This window comes from Scylla paramamosain, chromosome 1, assembly GCF_035594125.1.
Source record: "Scylla paramamosain isolate STU-SP2022 chromosome 1, ASM3559412v1, whole genome shotgun sequence".
NCBI lineage: Eukaryota > Metazoa > Arthropoda > Malacostraca > Decapoda > Portunidae > Scylla > Scylla paramamosain.
Window position 1 is genome coordinate 21,366,232 of NC_087151.1, and position 12,943 is coordinate 21,379,174.

Consider the following 12,943-nt stretch of genomic DNA (forward strand, 5'->3'; position numbering starts at 1 on the left):
ATACTAAACAGACACTTTTCTGTAAATCTCGTTTCCTTTCCTCCATATAGGGTGCTTTGCCTGCATTTTGCCGTTTTGGTACCTAAGAAACTGAAATATATAATATAATATATAATATATATTATATAATATAGTAGATAATATAATATATAATATATAATGATGTTATATTTATCCATATAGAGTGCTATTCATGCGTTTTAGCGTTTTAATACCTAAGAATCTCAAAAATACTCAAAATACTAGTTTTTGGTAATTTTCTTTCTTCATAACGTGTGTTTTCCATTTATCTTAGCGTTTTAATACTTAAGTAGCTCAAAGGCATAGAAAAGACACGTTTTTTTGTAAAGTTCTTTTATTCTTATATAGGGTACTTTCCATGCGTTTTAGCGTTTTGGTACCTAACACGCTCATAAATACCCAAGACACTTATCTGGAAATGTCGTTTCTTTTCCTTATATAGGGTAATCTGCAGGGATTTTTTGCGTTTTCGTAGCTAGCAATGTGAAATAATCTGAAAATACACATTTTTTGTAATGTTATTATTTTTTTTTTTTTCTGTTTCTCCATATAGAGTGCTATTCATGCGTTTTAGGAATTTGGTACCTATGAACCTCAAAAAAAACTCATATTACACTTCTATTTACGTCTTTTTATTTCTGTATGGTGTATTTTCATGCATGCATTTTGGGATTTTTTCTACGTACCATGTAAAAAAAATAACTCTAAGTTTTTGTTTTTGGTAATATTACTTGTCTTCTTCATAAAAAAAAAAGGTGTTTTTGTTCATTTTCTCTCTGAAGTTTTTCTTTTTTTTTTAGCATCCGTTTACCGTTTTCGAACGTAGGAAGCTGAAAAAAAATACAAAAATACAAAAAACGAGTCTTTTACACGTTTTTTTTTTCTTTTTCGCATATAGAGTGCTTTTCATGTTTTTTTTTTTCTTTAGCGTTTTGGTGCCTGACACATCATAAACACTTAAAAGCTATGTTTCTGGAAATGTCGTTTGCATTTTAGGCGTTTTGATACCATTCAATACATTCAAGATACAAAATCTTGTATCTTAAAATACATTCAAGATACAAAGTTTTTGTATTTTTGTTATGTATCTCAATATAGAGTGCTCTTATTGGGTTTTAGCTGTTTCGGTAACTATGAAGCTCAAAAACACTCATGATACACGTTTCTCAATTTAATTTACTTTTCCCATGTAGGATATTTTCCATACATTTTGCTGTCTTTTTTTCATAGCAGGCTCAAAAACCCTCAAAATATTTGTTTTGATAATTTGATTCTGTTTCTCAATGTAGGGTGTTTTTTATGTTTTTTTTTTTTTTTTGGTACGGTAATTTTGTGTTCATTTCCCATATAAGGTGCTTTCCATGCACTGAAAACATATATTTTTTTGGAATGTCGTTTCGTTTCTCCATAAAGGAGGCTTTTTATGCAATTTGCCGTTTTGATACCTAACAATGTGAGGAAAACTCAAAGTACAAGTTTTTCCTTTTTTTTTTTTTTTCTCCATATAGAGTGGTATTGACCTGTTTTCGCGTTCAGTACCAAAAAAGATAAATAAAAAAAAAACACTTATAATTCACGTTTTTCTTAATGTGTTTTCGTTTCACCATATAGAGTTCTTTAATTGCATTTTGTCGTTTTCTACGTAACAATTAAAAACAAAAAACTAAAAGAGTTATCTTTAATAATGTTATTCTATATCACCATAAAGTTTGTTCTGGATACTTTTTAACGTTTTGGTACGTAAGAAATTGAAAAACACTCAAAACATACGGTTTTCGTAATATTTTTTTATTTATTTTTTTTTTCATATAAGGTGAATTCCATTCTTTTTAGCGTTTTAGTAGCTAACACGCTCAAAAACACTCAAAACAGATTTCTGGTAAAGTCGTTTTGTTTCCACATATAGGATGCTTTGTGTGAATTTTGGCATTTTTGTACCTAATAATGTGAAAACACTTAAAATACACGTTTATGGTAATGTTTTTATTTATTTTTTTTCCCATACCACGTGCTATTTATGCGTATAAACGTTTTGGTATCTAAGAAACTCAAAGATACTTAAAATACACACCTCTGGCAATGTCCTTTCTTTTGCATATATATATGGTAATTTTTTTTAATGCATTTTGGCGTTTTTGTATGTAACAAGCTCAAAAACACTTAAAAGACTTGTTTTTGATAATGTTAATCTGTTTTTCTACAAAGGGTGTTTTGCATGCGTTTTAGCGTTTTGGTAAGCAAGAAATTGAAAAACACTCAAAACACTCAAATGTAATGTTGTTTTGTTTTCCCATATAAGGAACTTTCCTTGCTTCTTATCGTTTTCGTGCCTTACACGCTCATAAACACTGAAAAGATTTTTTTTTTTTTTATCGTTTCCTTAACCCATATAAAGTGGTTCGCATGGATTTTGCGTTTTGGAATTTAATAATGTGAAAAACAGTCAAAATACAGGTTTTCGGTAATGTTCTGTCTTTCCACATAGAGTGCTATTCATGCGTTTTTAAGTTTTTGTACCTAATATATGGTGCTTCCTATGTATTTTAGCCTTTTAGGGAGTAAAAAAAAAAAAAAAATTTATTAATTAATTAAATTAAAAGACACTTTTTTGGTAAAGTAGTTTTGCTTCGCCATATGCTTTTTGGCGTTTTGGTACCTAACATTGTGAAAATACTCGAAATACAAAATTTTTGGTAATGTTCTTCACTACATATAGAACGCTATTCATACCCTTTAAAGTTTTGGTACCTAAGAAGCTCAAATACACGTAAAATGCTCATTTCTCGTAATGTCTTTTCGTTTCTCCATATTGGGTACCTTCCATGTATTTTTTTCGTTTTTTGTACGAAAGAAGCTGAAAACACTCATAATACTTGTTTTTGGTAAAGTTATTCTCTTTCTCCTTAAAGTATGTTTTTTTGCAAGAATGTTAGTGTTTTAGTACGGAAATAGGTCAAAAAACGTGTTTTGTAAATTTCTTTGTTTCCCCATATAGAGAGATTTCCATGCGTTTTGGTGCCTAACACGTTTATAAACACTCAAAAGACACATTTCTGGAACTGTCGTTTCTCTTCGCCATATAAGGTACTTTGCATGCAATTTGGCGTTTTGGTATCAAAAGATGTGAAATACGCTGAAAATAAACGTTTTTAATAATATTATTTTAGTGTTTTGGTACCTAAGAAACTTAAAAACACTCATAATACACGTCTCTGGTAATGTCCTTTCATTTTCCCATATTGCCTGCATTTTGCGTTTTTCTACGTTACATGCCAAAAAAAAATAAAAAAATAAAATAAATAAATAAATAAATAAATAAACAAATAAATAAACATTAAAAACACTTGTTTTCGTAATGTTTTTATTTTGTTTTTCGCCACAGAGTGGATGCACGCGTTTCAGCGTTTGGTTTATTCTAAGTTGAATAACGCTGAAATGAAAAGTAATGTTTCGTTTCCTCATATAGTGAGCTTTACATGGACTAATAATAATAATAATAATGTGAAAAAAATACACGTTTTTGGCAATGTTGTTCTGTTTCTCGATATAGATATGCTAGCCATGCGTTTTAGCATTTAGTATCTAGAGGCTCAAGACTGCCATAATACACTATTCTCGTAATGTCTTTTAGTTTCCATATATATTACTGTTTTGTTTTCCTTTATAGGGGGTTTTCCATGCGTTTTGCCTAACACGCTCATAACCAGTCAAAAAGACTCGTTTCTGGATATGTCGTTTTTTTTCCATATTTTTTTTTGTTATGTGGTTCTTTTTCTCCATATAGAGACATGTTAATGCGTTTTAGCGTCTGGGAACCTATAAAGTTGATAAACATTTATAGTAAAAGTGTCTCGTAATGACCTTTCCTTTCCTCATAGGATACTTTACATGAATATAGTTTTTTTTTCTTAACAAGTACTAAAACACTGATAATACTTATTTTTGGTAATGTTATTTTTTATTCATAAAGGTTTTTTTTTTCATGCGTTTTAGAGTTTTGGTACCAAAGCAGCTGAAAAACACTCAAAAGACACGTTTTTGGTAATGCTGTTTTCTATTCCCATAGAAGGTGCTTTTAATACTTTTTAGCGCTTTGGTGCCTAGCAAGCTCATAAACGCTCGAGATACGTTTCTGGAAATTTCATTCTCTTTTCCCATGGAAGGTGCATTGCATGCAAATACACATTTTTGGCAATATTATTTTGTTTCTCTATATAGAGTGCTATTCATGTGTTTTAACGTTTTGAAACCTAAAAAAAACACGAAAACACTCATAATACACGATTCATGTAATGTCTTTTCTTTTCCGCATTAAGTGTACTTTGCATGCTTTTTGACATTTTTCTACGTAAGAAGCTGAAAAATTATTATCTTGATTTTGGTAATATTATTTTGTTTCTCCATAACATATATTTTTGCATGCACTTTAGCATTTTGGAACATAAGAATTTCTAAAATACTCGATAGACACGTTTTGCGTAATGCCGTTTTATATTCCCATGAAGGGTGATTTCCATGCTTTTTACCGCTTTGGTGCCTAACAATATCGAGTATTTTGTATAATTTATAGTGTGTTGATGCCTATTACACTCATAAACACTCAAAAGACACATTTATTCTTTGGAAATCTTGTCTCCTTACCCCACATATGATGCTTTCACTGCATTTTGGCGTTTTGATAATGTTATTATATTTCTCCATATAGAGTGCTATTGATGAGTTTTAGGGTTTTGGTAGTTAAGAAGCTGAAATAAACTCATAATACACGTTTTTCGTTTTTTTTTTTTTTATTGATCATATAGGGTAGTTTGTAGTATTTGGGCGTATCTGTTCATAACAAGCTCAAAAGGCCTCAAAATACTTGTTTTTGCTAGTTATTCTCTTTCCCACATAGTTTACATGTGCTTTAGCGTTTTGTTAAGAAAGTAGCTCAAAACACCTGAAAAAAAGTTTTTGGTAATGTTTTTTTTTCCAGTATAGAGTGCTTTCCATGCTTTTTAGTGTTTTTGTGTCTAACAAGCTCATAAATACTCAAAAGAAACGTTTCTGTAAATTTCGTTTTGTTTCCCCATATTTTGGGCTCTACATGCATTTTGCCAATTTGGTACCTAACAATGTGAAAGACTCTCAAAATATTAATTTTTGGTAATGTTCATTCGTTTTCCAATATAGGTTGATTTCCATGCTTTTAAGCGTTTTGATAGCTAGAATGCTCATAAATTCCCAAAAAAATCAAGTTTCTGGAAATTTTGTTTCGTTTGCTCATATAGGGGATTTTACATGCGTTTTTAGCTTTTTGTTATCTAAGAATGTGAAAAAAACACTCAAAATACACGTTTTTGGTAATGTTCTTCTGTTCCTTAATATAGAGGGATATTTAGGCGTTTTCGCGTTTTTTTATATAAGAAGTTTAAAAGCACTCATAGAACACGTTTCTCGTAATGTTCTTTCGTTACCCCATACAGGTTATTTTGCATGCATTTTGTCGTTTTCCTACGTTACAAACTCAGAACACTAAAAATACTTTTTTTTTTTATAAGGGTATTTTGCATGCGTTTTATCGTTTTGGTACTGAAGAAGCTAAAAAAAAAAAAAACACACACACAAAAGACAAGTTTCTCGTAATGTAGTTTTGTATTCCATATAGGGTGATTTCCATGCTCTTTAGCGTTTTTGTGCCTAGCACTCATACAAACACTGAAAAGACACGTTTCTGGGAATCTCGTTTCCTTTTCAAATATATCGTTTCGATACATAAATCGCTTATAAACACTCAAAAGAAAGGTTTCTGGAAATTTCCTTTGGTTTCCCATTATGAAGGGCTTTTGCATGCATTTTGACATTTTGGTACCTAAGAATGGGAAATATACTGAAAAACACATTTTTGCTAATGTTCGTTTCTTCATACTGTATGGTATTTATGCGTTTTAACGTTTTTTGTGCCTAAGAAGCTTAAAAGCACTCATAATGTTTCTTGTAATGCTCTTTCGTTACCCCATATAGAGTATTTTCAATGCTTTTTGGCGTTTTGTGCATGAAAAGCTAAAAAAACAATGAAAATACTTGATTTTGGTAATGTTATTCTATATCTCCTTAAAGTGCGTTTTGTTTGCGTTTTAGAGTTTTGGTAGGTAAGGATATCAAAAACACTGAAAAGAGATGTTTTGTTTTCTTTTCCCATATAGAGTGTTTTCTTTTTCTCTTTTTGCATTTTCGTGCCTAACACGCTCATAAACGTTATGAGACACTTTTTTTTGTGGGTGGGGAAACCTCGTTTCCTTATCCCAGATAGAGTGCTTTGCATGCATTTTGTCGTTTTGGTACCTAACAATGTGAAATATACTCAATATATACGTTTTTGTTAATGTTGTTCTGTTTCTTCATATAGAGTGATATTTATGCGTTTTAGCATTTTGACACTAATGAAGCTCAAAAACGCTCATAATACAAGATTCTCGTAATGTCTTTTTATTTCCCCATACAGGGCACTTTCCAAGCATTTTGAGGTTTTTGTACGTAACAAGTATGGAAACACTCAATATACTTTTTTTTTGTAATGTTATTGTTTCTCTATTTGTGTGTTTTGCTTATGTGTTAGCGTTTTGATACGTAAATAGCTCCAAAAAACACTCAAATGACACATTTTTGGTAATATTGTGTTTTTTTTTCCAATATAGAATATTTTTCATGTGTTTTAGATTTTTTGTGCCTAACAACCTTACAAACAATCAAAAGGCACGCTACTGTAAATGCCGTTTTCTTTCATCTTATAGAGTGGTTTGCATGTATATTGGGTTATGGCAACTATGAATGTGAAATGCACTCAAAATGCACGTTTTCTGTTTTTTTTTTTTTTTTCGTAAGGAATTCTATTCATGTATTTTAGTGCTTTCGTACCTAATAATAAATATTTCTCGTAATATTTTTTTTTTTTCCGACATGTAAAGTTGTTCACATCATTTTACCTTTTTTTACATAACATGCTCAAAAACTCTCAAAATGCTTGTTTTATTGGTAGCTATTCTGCTTTCTATACAGGGTTGCATGCCTTTTACCATTTTGTTACGTAAGTAGCTCAAAACACTGAAAAGAGACGTTTTGAGTAATGTTTTTTTTTTCTTTTCCTCCATTTCCCATATAAGGTACTTTCCATGCTTTTTATCGTTTTCATGCCTAGCACGCTCACAAACATTCAAAAGACACATTTTTTGAAATCTCCTTTCGTTTCCTCATATAGAGAGCTTTGCATGCAGTTTCGTGTTATGGGAGCTAACAATGTGAAATACACCCAAAATACACATTTTTGGTAATATTGTTCTGTTTCTTCATGAAGAGTTTTAGCAACTTTGTACCTACGAAACTCCAAAGCACTCATACGACAAGTTTCTTATAATGGCGTTTTGTTTAGCAATATAGGGTATTTTGAATACTTTTTGGCGATTTTGTACATGATTTATTACCTAAGAAACAAAAAAAAAAGAAAAAAAAAACATTCATAATACACATTTCTCTTAATATGGTATCGCTTCCCTATATAGGGAACTTTGCATGCATTTTGGCTAATTTTTTTAAGTAACAAGCTCAAAAATACTCAAAATAATTGTTCGTGGTAATGTTATTCTGCTTCTCCATATAGAATGTTTTGCCTGCGTTTTAGCGTTTTGGTACGTAGGTAACCCAAAAACATATACGGTGCTTTCCATGTTTTTTTTTAGTGTTTTGATGCCTATCACTCTTATAAACACTAAAAAGACAAGTCTCTGGAAATTTCGTTTCCTTTCCCATATAGTGTGCTTTGCTTTGAATTTGGCGTTTTGGTACCTAACAATGTGAAATACACTCTAAATACATCCTCTTGGTAATATTGTTCTGTTTCTCCATATAGAGTGCTATTTATGCGTTTTAGCGTTTTAGAATTTAAGGAGCTCAAGACCACTGATAATACACATTTTTCGAAATTTTTTTTTTTTTTTCGTCTCCACATACAGGGTACTTTTTATGTATTTTTTGCGTTTATGTACGCAATGAGCATAAAAAAATATTCAAAATACTTGTTTTTTGGTAATGTTTTTCTGTTTCTCTATTATAGATGTTTTTGCATGTGATTTTGCGTTTTGGTGCGTAAGTAACTCAAAAACACTGAAAGGGGTATTGTAGAATCGTGTTAAATTGCTTATGTTTATGTCCCCCTTTTAGCGTTTTAGAACCTAGCACGCTCATAAAAACTAAAAAAACACGTTTATGGAAATCTCGCTTCCTTTCCCCCATAAAGGGTGCTTTGCGTTCAGTTTGGCGTTTTGGTACCTACCAAAGTGAAATACACTCAAAATACACATTCTTGTTAAAGTTGTACTGTTTCTTCATATTGAGTGGTATTTATGCGTGTTAGCGTTTTGGTATCCAAGAAGCTCAAAACCATTGCTAATACACGTTTCTGGTAACTTTTTTTTTTTTTTTCTCGTTTCTCCATAGAGGGTACTTTGCATGCATTTTGGCGTTTGTCTACGTAACAAGCTCAAGAAAAAAAAATCAAAACTCTTGTTTTTGATAATGTTATTTTGTTTTTACAAAAAAAAAAAAAAGGTGTTTTGCATGTGTTATAGCGTTTTGTTATGTAAGTAGGTCAAAAACACTCGAAAGAAACTAACAATGTGAAATACACGTAAAATACATGTTTTGGTAATATTTTTCTGTTTCTCCAAATGGAGAAACATGCATGCATATGAATGTTTGGTACCTAATAAGCTCAAAAACACTCGTAATGCGCGTTTTTCGTTTTTTTTTTTTTTTTCGTTTCCCCATTTAAAGTAGTTTGAAATATTTTGGCCTTTTGTAAGTAACATGCTCAAAAAAACTCAAAATAATTGTTTTTGGTATTTATTTTGTTTTCCATAGAGATACTCGTACATGCGTTTTAGCGTTTTCTTACGTAAATAACTAAAAATAACTCAAAAATAACTCAAAATAACTAAAAAAAAATGTTCTTTTGTTTTCCCATATAGGGTGCTTTCCATGCTTTTTAGCGTTTCAATGCCTAGCACGCTTGCTAACACTCAAAAGACACGTTTCTGGAAATCTCGTTTTCTTTCTCCATATGGGATGTTTTCTATGCATTTTGGCGTTTTGGTATCTAACAATGTGAAGCACATTCAAAACATACCTTTCTTTTTTTGTTGTTGCTCCTCCATGAAGAGTGCTATTCATGCTTTTTAGCGTTTTGGTACCTGAGAAGCTCAAAAGCTCTCTTAACACAAGTTTCTCGTAATGTCTTCTCCTTTCCCCATATAAAGTACTTTCCACGCATTTTTGGCATTTTTCTACATAACAAGCTCAAAAACACTCCAAATACACGTTTTTAGTAGAAATATACTGTTTTTCCATGAAGGGCGTTTTACATACGTTTTAGCGTTTTGATAAGTTGCCCAAAACACTTAAAAGAGACATTTTTGTTGAAGTTATTTTGTTTTTACTTATAAGGTGTTTTCCATGCTTTTTAGTATTTTAATTCCTAGCGCGTTCATAAACTCTCAAAAGAAATGTTTCTGGAAATCTCATTTAGTATCCCAATATAAGCTGTTTTGTATGCTTTTTGACGTTTTGGTACCTAACTAACAAAGTGAAAAACACTCAAAATACTTATTTTTGGGTTACGTTATAAAAGGTGTTTTGCATGCGTTTTAGCGTTTTCGTACATAAGTGATTCAAAAACACTCAAAAGACACGTTTTTCCTAATATTGCTTTATTTTTTTCCATACAGGGTAGTATCTATGCTTTTTAACATTTATCGTGTCTAACACACTTAATAAAATCACAAAAGACACGTTTCTGTTAATGCCGTTTCCTTTCCCCATGTAGGTGACTTTGCATGCATTTTTGAGTTTGGTAACTAACAATGGGAAAAACATTCAAAATACACGTGTTTGGTAATTAAGTTTTATTTCGCTATACAGAATGCTATTGATGCCTTTTAACGTTTTGGTACCTAAGAAGCTTAATAACTCTCATTACACACTTTTCTCTTAATATTTTTTTTTTTTCCCCATATAGAGTACTTTCCATGCATTTTAGAATTTTTGTATGTAACAAGCTCAAAACCTCTGAAAATACCGTTTTTTTTTTTGGTAAACTTATACTGTTTTTCCATAAAGGGTGTATTGCCTGCGTTTTAGCTTTTTGGTACGTAAGTAGCTTAAAAACATCGAAAAGAGAAGAATTTGTTAATGATGTAGTGTTCTTCCACATAGGATACTTTCAATGCTATCTAGCTTTTTGGTATCTAAACATACCATAATCACTCAACAAACACGTTTCTTAAAATGTCGTTTCCTTTCCCCATATTAGGTGCTTTACATACATTTTGTATACATGTTTTTTTTGGTAGTTTTACTCTATTTGTCCATGTAGAGAGCTATTCATACTTTTTAGCGTTTTGGTACTTGAGAAGCTCAAAAATATTCTTAATATACTTTTCTCGTAATGTCATTTTTGTCTCCCCATATAGGTTGTTTGCATGCATTTTGACGTTTATGTACGCAACAAGCTCAAAAACATTAAAAACACTTGTAATTTTTTCTTAAATAAAAATACTTGGTAATGTTATTTTGTGTCTCCACAAAGGGTGTTTTCCGTGCGTTTTAGTATTTTGGTACATATGCAGCTCCCCCCCCAAAAAAAAAAATCAAAAGACTTTTTTTTTGTTTTCCATATAGGATGCTTTCCAAGATTTTTAGAGTTTTGCTGTGTAACATACAAAAAATACTCAAAAGATACGTTTCACTTAATGTCGTTTCTTTTTCTCATATAGGGCACATTGCATGCATTTTGGCGTTTTGGTACTTAACAGTGTAAAAAAAAAAAAAAAAACACTCAAAAAAAAAAAACGTTTTTTTGGTAATATTGTTGTTTCTCTATATGAAAAATTATTCAATGCTGTTTTGCTTTTTTTTTTTTGTACTAAGAAGCTAAAAAACACTCAAACAAAAAACACTAAAACAAATTATTCGTAGGGTCCTCTTGTTTCCCCATTCTTCCCCTGTTTAATTTTTGTATTGTTATTCTGTTTCTCCGTATAGAGTGTTATTCGTGCGTTTCAGTGTTTTGGTACCTAAGAAGCTCAAAAATATTAAGAATACACGTTTCTCGTAATGTTCTTTAGTTTCGCGATGTAGTGTACTTTGCAAGCTGAAAACACTTAAAATACTTGTTTTTGGTAATGTTACTCTGTATCTCAATAAAGGGGTTTTGCATGCGTTTTAGGGTTTTGTTAGTTAAGTAGCCCAAAAACACTCAAAAGGAACGTTTTTTGGTAATGTTATTTTGTTTTCCCATATCGGGTGCTTTCGATGCTTTTTAGCGTTTTATTGTCAAACATGCACAAAAACACTTATAGGATACGTTTCCTGTAAAGTCGTTTCATTTCACCATAGAGGTTGCCTTGCATGCTTTTTGGCGTTTTGTTATCTAATGATGTTAAAAACACACAAAATACACTTTTTTTTCTGTATTCTTAATCTGTTTCTCCATATTGAGTGTTATTCATGTGTTTCAGCGTTTTGGTACATAGCTCAAAAAGAAGCTCAAAAACACTAAAAATACACGTCTCTCGTAATGTTCTTTATTTTCTTTTAATATATATTTGCGTTTTTTTACGTAACAAGCAAAAACCAAAAAACAAAAAACAGAAAATGCACGTTTTCATTAAAGTTGTTATTGTTTCCCTATAAAAGGTGTTTTGCAAGTGTTTTAGCGTTTCGGTACGTACCTAAAAAACACTCAAAAGACACGTTTTAGTATTTTTTTTTCCCATATTGAGTTTTTTCCATGCTTTTTAGTGTTTTCGTGCCTTCAAAGGACATTCAAAAAGACATGTTTATGTAAACAAAATTTCAGTTCACAATTGAGGGTGCTTTGCATGCTTTTCGGCGTTTCGGTATTTAAGAATGTTAAAAAAACATTTGATAATGTTGTTCTCTATCCGAGATAGAGTGCTATTCATGCGTTTTAGTACCTGAGACGATCCAAAGCACTCATAATACATATCTCTAGCAATGATTTTTTCATTACCTCAAATAGGGTTCTTCCCATGCATTTTATCGTTTTTGTACGTAACAAGCTAAAAAGGTTCAAATCACTTGTTTTTGGTAATGCTATTCTTTCTCCATAAAGTGTGTTTTGCATGCGTTTTAGCATTTCGCTACGTAAGAAGCTAAAAACACTCAAGGGATACGTTTTTTGTAAAATTGTTTGGTATTCCCATTCAGAGTGATTTATATGCATTTTAGCGTTTTGGTGCTTAACATGCTCATATACACTCAAAAGAGATGTTTCTGGAAATATCGTTTATTTTCCCCATATGGGGTGCTTTGCATGCATTTTGGCACTTTGGTACCTAACAATGCAAAAAACACTCAAAATACACGTTTTTTGGTAATGTTCTGATTTTTTCATATATAATGCTATTAAAGTGTTTTTGCGTTTTGGAACCTAAAAAGCTCAAAAGCTCTCATAATACACATATATATATATATATATATATATATATATATATATATATATATATATATATATATATATATATATATATATATATATATATATATATATATATATATATATATATATATATATATATATATATATATATATATATATATATATATATATATATATATATATATATATATATATATATATATATATATATATATATATATATATATATATATATATATATATATATATATATATATATATATATATATATTTTTTTTTTTCGTAATGCATTTCGTTATTCCATATGAGACACTTTGCATGAATTTTCGCGTTTTTGTACATACCAATGCTACTAACACTCATAACACACGTTTTTAGTAATGTTGTTCTGTTTCTACATATAGAGTGTTGTTGAGAATTTTGTTAGCT